We start from the raw sequence: 7,500 nt of genomic DNA on the forward strand, positions 1-7,500 counted from the left end.
TGGTGGTGCATAAACATATCACACAGTGGTGATGTTATCACACACACACACTCGCGTCGGCACACACACACACACACACACACACACACACACACACACAAGCACACACAAACACACAATATGACACATGCATACCAATTGCCAGACGTTTTTACACTAAGAGGACAACTTTGGACGCACTATAAAAAGTGTGAGGAGATATTTTTAACATCTCAGGGGACAGCCTTTTTGTGACGGACGCGACGGGATGGGCGACAGAGCGGGGGGTCCTGTGAAGGTCAAACTCAAGGTCAAACTATACTTGCTGGTGTGCTCACACCAATCAAACACACGTATCGATCGGATTCAGTGAAACTGACCGGAGAACGCTCCTGAACCGCACGTTTGTCTGACGGGGCCGGTGAGAGCTGCTCTATGTCCGATGCTCTGGGGAAACTGATGTTCACTGACAGCCCAGGACTATGCCCTTAACAGCCTCTGCTGTACTTCATATGCGACCATGCATGCAGACACAAACACAGTCAAACGGAAACACACACACACACGCGCACACACACACACACACATTGCTACACACACGCGGGTGGGACACACGTTTGCATCCTTACATCATGTTTGCAAACCGGCATACACCATGTACTCATGTTTGACCATGGTTTATATTTCTTTTTAAATAAACAATGACTTCTACAGAGAAGTCTAAGCGTGAATTAAATGTCAGTATAAAGCTGTGCGCCCAGCTTTATACTGAAGAAAATTAGTGAATTAGGAAAACACCCAAAAATAGACAAGACCTCCTGCTCCTTTACCCTCTGTATCTGGAGGGAGCATCCTCTCTCTCTCAGCTAACCTCCCTCCTCTTTCTCCTCTCTCTCTCTCTCCCTCTCTGTCTCTGTCTCTCTCTCTCCTCTCCCCCCTATCTCTCTCTCCCTCCCTGTCTCTCTCTCTCTCTTCTCCCTCTCTCTCTCTCTTTCTCTCTCTCTCTCTCTCTCTCTCTCACCTCTCTCTCACCTCTCTCTCTCTTCACCAGTAAGGACTCCGTTTTACTGTTATCTATAGTGGCTCACGAGCAAAGGGAAATTATTAAGTAAGTTCTCAGCACCAGAAGGCTCACAGGCTGGAGGTGGGGGTTCCAGTAATCAAAATGGCTGATGCCCAGCCTCTCAAAGACCAGACAGGTGTAGCCGCTACGCACAAGTTGATCAAACTTTTTATTTATTGTATCGTATATGTATTGTATTACTAGCATTCCCAAAAGCATTCCTTCAATTCGCCATCTGTTAAAACAGAAGAATTTAACCCACATCACAGCAAGCGCAGACTTCCTGAAATATTATATATTCTTCTTTCGAGTTTTGTTTGTGCCTGTGTGAGTGTGTGTGTGTGTGTGTGTGTGTGTGTGTGTGTGTGTGTGTATGTTTGTGCATATGTGATTGAGTCTGTGTGTGTGTGTGTGTGTGTGTGTGCGTGTGTGTGTGTTTGTGTGTGAGTCGCCTGGTCTGTAATCATTCCTCATCTCCCCAGCCCGTCGGAACACTCTGCCACAGTTTGTTTCTGACTCCGAAGGCTGAAATCTGGTGTCCTTTTCATCCACTAATTCTCCAATCTTCAATCTTCAGCCTCTTAATTAAAATCACATAATCTGTGACAGAATAGGATTGCTGCCCTCATCCCGCACCCAGATGACATCTCCACAGAACACAACAAAGAGATCTTCAGTAATTCCCCTTTGCTTGTGAGCAGCATAATATGGATTACAGACATCTCTTGTTCTCGCTCTATACCTCTCTCTCTCCCACACACACTAAATTCTCTAACTCTCTCGCTCTCAGTGCTATCATCTACTTTCTCACTGTCTCGTTCTTGTTTTTATCTCCCTCTCTCTTTTTCAGTCTCTCTCTCTCTCTCTCTCTCTCAGATCTCTTGCTCCACCCATCCCACCTAATGCAGCTTCTTGTTTTTATCTCCCTCTCTCTTTTTCAGTCTCTTTCTCTCTCTCTCTCTCTCTCGCTCTCTCTCTCCCTCTCTCTCTCTCTCTCTCTCTCTCTCCCCCCACCCATCCCACCTAATGCAGCTTTGCTGTGACTCAGGCTGACCTGATCTGTCGTGATCAGGCCCGGCCGGTAAGGCCAATAACTTCCATAAGAGGGTCTAAGGCACGCCATCCCCCCGCTTAATCTGGGCTTTTTGGGGAGGCATCTTCCACGCGCCGCGGAGAGATTTGGGAGATCGCTGTCAGTGCGCTGGGTTGTCTGATTATCGAGGGCGTGTTGTGTTAATCTGTTGGCCGTTCTGCCGGACTAAGGTTCGAGTGGGGAGGATTAGAGGAGATCCAAGCAAAGCGGATGGAGGCGGTCTCCGCACCGCAAAATACAAATAGAAATGTCCCCGCAAACATTTCACACTGACCGAGAGATGGGCCAGTCTCATTCCGTCGGTCTCTCTCTCTCTCTCTCTCTCTGTCTGTATGGCTCTCTCTGTCTCTCTGTCCGTCTCTCTCTCTCTGTATCTCCATGTCTGTCTCCCTCCGTTTCCCTCTCTATCTCTCTGTAGCTGTATGTATGTATGTGTATGTGTGTGTGTGTGTGTTTGTCTCTCTCTGTTTCTCTATGCTTCCCAATCTCTCTCTCTCTCTCTGTAAATCTCGCTGTCTGTTTATCTCTCTGTCTCTGTCCCTCTCTCTCTCTCTCTCTCTCTCTCTCTCTCTCTCTCTCTCTCTCTCTCGCTTGATCTCGCTCACTCTCTCTGTCTCACTCCCTTTCTTCCACACGCATGTGCACACTCTCACAATCACACACGCACAGACTCACATGCACACGCACGCGTGCACACACACACACACACACACACACACACACACACACACACACACCCGTGCATACGCACACCGGTACACAGAGAGACACAAATCGCCTTCATTTCACCCTCTCCATTCCTGGTAATTCCCCTCTTAAAATATCCCCTCAGGCGGCCGCTGAGAGTGCAGGACCCAAAATGCACCCAAAGCCACTGGCTGGGCCCACTTCACACACCCTAAAACCTTTTAGAGCTACTTGACGGAGAAATCCTCCAGGAGAGGATGCGCTGCCGTCCATTACTTAGGGCCTAATGCGCCGGCATTATCCAAAAAGTATTTATTTACATGATCCCACATCCCAAACACCACCTTCCCGGGCCCCCCCCCCCCCTTATACCGCCCCGTAAACCCACCCCCGGCGGAGGGCTCTATCGAACGGACGCACACCTCGGCCCCGCGGAACTTTGTTTAATTGTCGGCGATCGGTTCAGCAAAGCGGGCACTTTGTTACGGCGGGGCCGCGCGCTCACACTCCCGCCTCCCCGGCGGGGAACGAAATCACTTTAGGCAAATGAGTGATCGGGACTGAAGGACTGCTGAAGCACAGCTAAAGCAGCGCTCTCTCTCGCGCGGCTGTTTGCCGAGCGGAGCCGCGCTGGGGGGGCGGATGAGGAGGCAGGAGGGGTCGGAGGGTCGCCGCACCGGGGCCCCGCCATTGGACGGCTCTTGGCGGGCGAGCCCGGGCGGCCAATCGCGGCCCTGCGAAACCCAGCGAAATCCTCGACCCCCCGAGAACCCAGGGGAGAGGAGGAGAGGAGGAGAGGAGGAGAGGAGGGGGGAGGGGAGGGGGGGGGGGGGGGGGAGAGTGTTCTTGCCGGGGTGATGAGATTTAATTTCGACCAATCACGGCGCGCTAATGAGAGCTAATTGAACAACGCGGTGGAGTCCTCCTCGGACGGGAATAGCCAGCGTTGGAGATGCTCTTGTCTTTGTGCAAATGTGAGGTGGGATAGAAAAACATTTGAAAAAGTTCACCGGGCGCAAGTGGATTGACTCCAGGAAACGCAGAGACGACTCTGAACTACCTGCCCTGTCTTGTAGCGGGCCTTTATCCTGTTAGAAGGGCAATGCTGATCTAACAGAGGCTGGATAGCATGCAGAGGCACCACTGTGAGGAGATAGGGCCCAGCTAACACGGAGATAACCTGAGGACACTGAGTCACGTCTTCGCTTCAACGGCATGCTCGTTATTAGCCGTGTAAACTTATGTTCGTTATTCTGCATTGTGCGTCGACAAGACTAATGGGTCTGTAATAGGGCTCCCAAACAAAATCGTACAAACAAGAAGGTTCGTTAAGGAGTGATTGCCTTTGATTCATCTTCCTCCTCCTCCTCCTCCTCCTCCTCCTCATCTTCGGTCAGTCGGTTAGCCGCAGAACGATCCTCGGATGAGCTCTGTTGTTGTCGGGTCATTTCTGCGATGAGCGCACGGCTAACTGGAGGGCTAGCTGGCTAATTCCCCGCCGCGGCGCAGCGCTCCTGATCCGTGAGCACACAGGAAAGCTAACGCTAATGAAGCTAGATTAGCCGCGACGTCCTAGCGCAGTCGGCGGATTCTTTCCTCGATTCTTGCCCGATATATTTTTTTTACGTTTGACGTCGTTAATTTTTTTTCTCATCCGCTCACATAATTAGCGGATGATTTTTCAGTTGGTTGCTGACTTCCTTGCTTGATAGAATCATTTACCCTGGAAGAAAATTAATGATTATGAGTGGAGTAAACTGCAGAGGTTCACTTCCTGTCTTCATTAAATGTCCTTTGTATATTAATTAACGTGACTTTTATTCCGTTCGGAAGCTCCTCCATGCGATCTTGCAATCGCTTCGTTGGTCCTAATGTCCCAGAACAAGCCGTTCTAACGAGCGCTTCAACGTTTCTCAGAGAGGTCCGGAGAAGAAGAGGAAATGTAGACCAGGGATCGAGGAAGGAAAAAGACCTGAAGTACTAAAACGGGTTCAATTCCTTGAACACCTTTCCTTTATCCTCTCTGAAACACAGAGGAGTGACGTTGATCAACAGTTGAAAAGAGTAAAGAAGTTAAAATGATTATTATTACTATTCAGTAACATAAATGGAGAACCAAATTATGCAAATGTAGGAAAACGGATTTAAGGTAAATCCTCCAATTGTCAATAACTATAATTCTTTTTCTTATTGTCATGGTGTTGCGCAATGTTGATTTATCTTATCAAATCACGTAAATTAAAGAATAATTTCAATTTCTTTATCTTTGAGAAAGAAAGGATGCAAATTTGCTCGCGGGAGGTGGCAAGTTTAGAAGACGTCAAACGGTCGAAGCGAGGGATGATGTTCAGAGCCCGATCTAGGGAGGAGAGGAAGAGGAGGGTGAGGACGGACTCCTCTGACACTCTGCATTAGGGCCTTCAGTGGAGAGGTAGACGTGGTGGGGCTTTTTAAAAAGCCATTTGAGGCGAAGCGTCTGCCTGGTGGTGATCTGCCTCCGCGCCGTTTAACGGACGTTTAGACGGGCTCTTGAAGATCCCGATTCGGGACTAATGGTCCGGCTCAGAGAGGAGTCTCAGTGCTGCCGCTAAGTGTGTGTGTGTGTGTGTGTGTGTGTGTGTGTGTGTGTGTGTGTGTGTTAGGGCGAGAGAGGAGAGGGTGTTTGTCTGTGTGAGTATGACAGAGAGAGGGAGACTTAGTGTGTGTGTCTGAGTGTGTGTTTTGTGAGAGAGAGCGAGAAAGGCTGTGTGTGAGTTTGTCAGAGACAGGGAGAGAGAGAGTGTGTGTGTGTGTGTGTGTGTGTGTGTGTGTGTGTGTGTATATTTGTGTGTTTGTGTAAGTGTATGCTAGTGTGTTCGGGTGTGTGTGTGTTTGTGTGTGTGTGTGTGTGTGTGTTTATGCGTGAAAGCTAGAACGTGTGTGTGTGTGTATGTGTGTGTGTGTGTGTGTGTGTGTGTGCGCGTGGTTGAGTGTTTGCTAGGGCTTGTGTGTGTGTATGTGTGTGAGTGTATGCGTGCGTTTGTGTGAGTGTATGCTAGTGCATGTGTGTGTGTGTGTGTGCGTGCATGCTAGATTGTGCGTGAGTGTGTGTGTGTGCATGTGCATGTGTGCGTGTGCATGTGCGTTTGTGTGTGTGTGTGTGTGTGTTTGTGTGTTCGTTTGAGTGTATACTAGTGTGTGTGTGTGTGTGTGTGTGTGGTATGAGACGCTGGGTATTAGCAACGAGCATGGTGTAAGGAAAGGCCGGTCTGTGAGAACTCTAAGCCCCCTAAGAAGCTCAGTGTCTGTGTGCGGTCGCTTCAGCCACTCCAAACTTTTCCTGAGCCGCGGTTGTCCAAGGAGTCCTAATTCCTCCTTTCTGTCGCCTCCTTTGTCGGAGCGCCGGGAGAAGGCTGAAGACATGTGTTCATGGAGAAGGGCTGTGTTCCTTTTCAAGCTCTCACATTGTGTCCCAACGTGTGGTATTCTGTCGCAGAATGTTTCATACCAAGGGACGAGTGTCTGGGAAAACCGGGGGATAAGACTATGAATGGATGAATGATTGAACTAATGAATGAATGGCTGTGGTGGACTATGCATATGGAATGGAGCCCTTTTCAAACGACAGTGGGGATAACTGATGGGGAAACTGATGGGGATAAGCTAAAACGAACAGGCGGTAATTATGCAGTTAAACGCTACACTTTTGGTGACCCTGTTTGACTTCTTAAAAGCAGCCTGTTTGTGTTTACAGATTGATTTAAAAGAGGAAAAAAAGAGAAAAAAAACAAACCAGTCAATAATCTGTTTTCCCAAACGATTTTTAATCACCCTTTCAAATATTTGTGCCTTAGCTTGTGTGAACTCATGTCCTTTAGGATTTCCGATGCCCACAAATAACAGCAGGGGGGAGTCGAGAGAGGGAGAGGGAGGTAGTGAGGGAGAGGGGGGAGAGAGGGGGAGAGAGAGAGGGGGGGATAGAGGGGGAGAGGGGGAGAGAGAGGGGGAGAGGGACAGCAGGAGGGAGAGAGGGAAAGAGGGAGGGAGGCAGAGGGAGAGAGGGAAAGAGGGAGGGAGGCAGAGGGAGTGAGAGAGAGAGAGGGAGAGAGGGAACGAGGGAGGGAGGCAGAGGGAGTGAGAGAGAGGGAGAGGAAAAAAAGACAGGAAAAAAGATCAACAAACAGACGAGGCGGAGAGAGAGAGAACAGTTTGAGGATGAACCAGGCTAATCCTGACCTCGGCTAATGCTAATGCGAATGCCTGTTTATCAAATATGTAATCGACATTAGTTATAAAAAAAAAAGGAGAGATATGGACTCTTTGTTCTGTGATTGTGGGAGATTAAGATATGGGCTTTAGCCACGCTTGGATGAGAGAGAGAGAGAGAGAGAGAGAGAGAGAGAGAGAGAGAGTAATGCTGTTAGGAACAAGAAAATAATGGCTATGTTTAAAGTCCGCCATGACTGTACAAATTGGCAAAGTTATTTATTTGCAGAACAATTTGTTTTAATTTTATTAACAGATTTTATACTCTTCATATTCTTTTTTATGACCCAATCTCAAAGTCTTCTCAAATGTGTCTTTAATGAGGAGATATTTCTGATTTAATATTTTTATTATGTAACAATAATGCATGGTACATGAGAAAAATATGTCACGGTGCAGGAATCCGCAAAATATAATAATATAATTTAATATT

This window comes from Pollachius pollachius (genome assembly GCF_949987615.1).
Source record: "Pollachius pollachius genome assembly, chromosome: 16".
In the NCBI taxonomy this organism is placed as follows: Eukaryota; Metazoa; Chordata; class Actinopteri; order Gadiformes; family Gadidae; genus Pollachius; species Pollachius pollachius.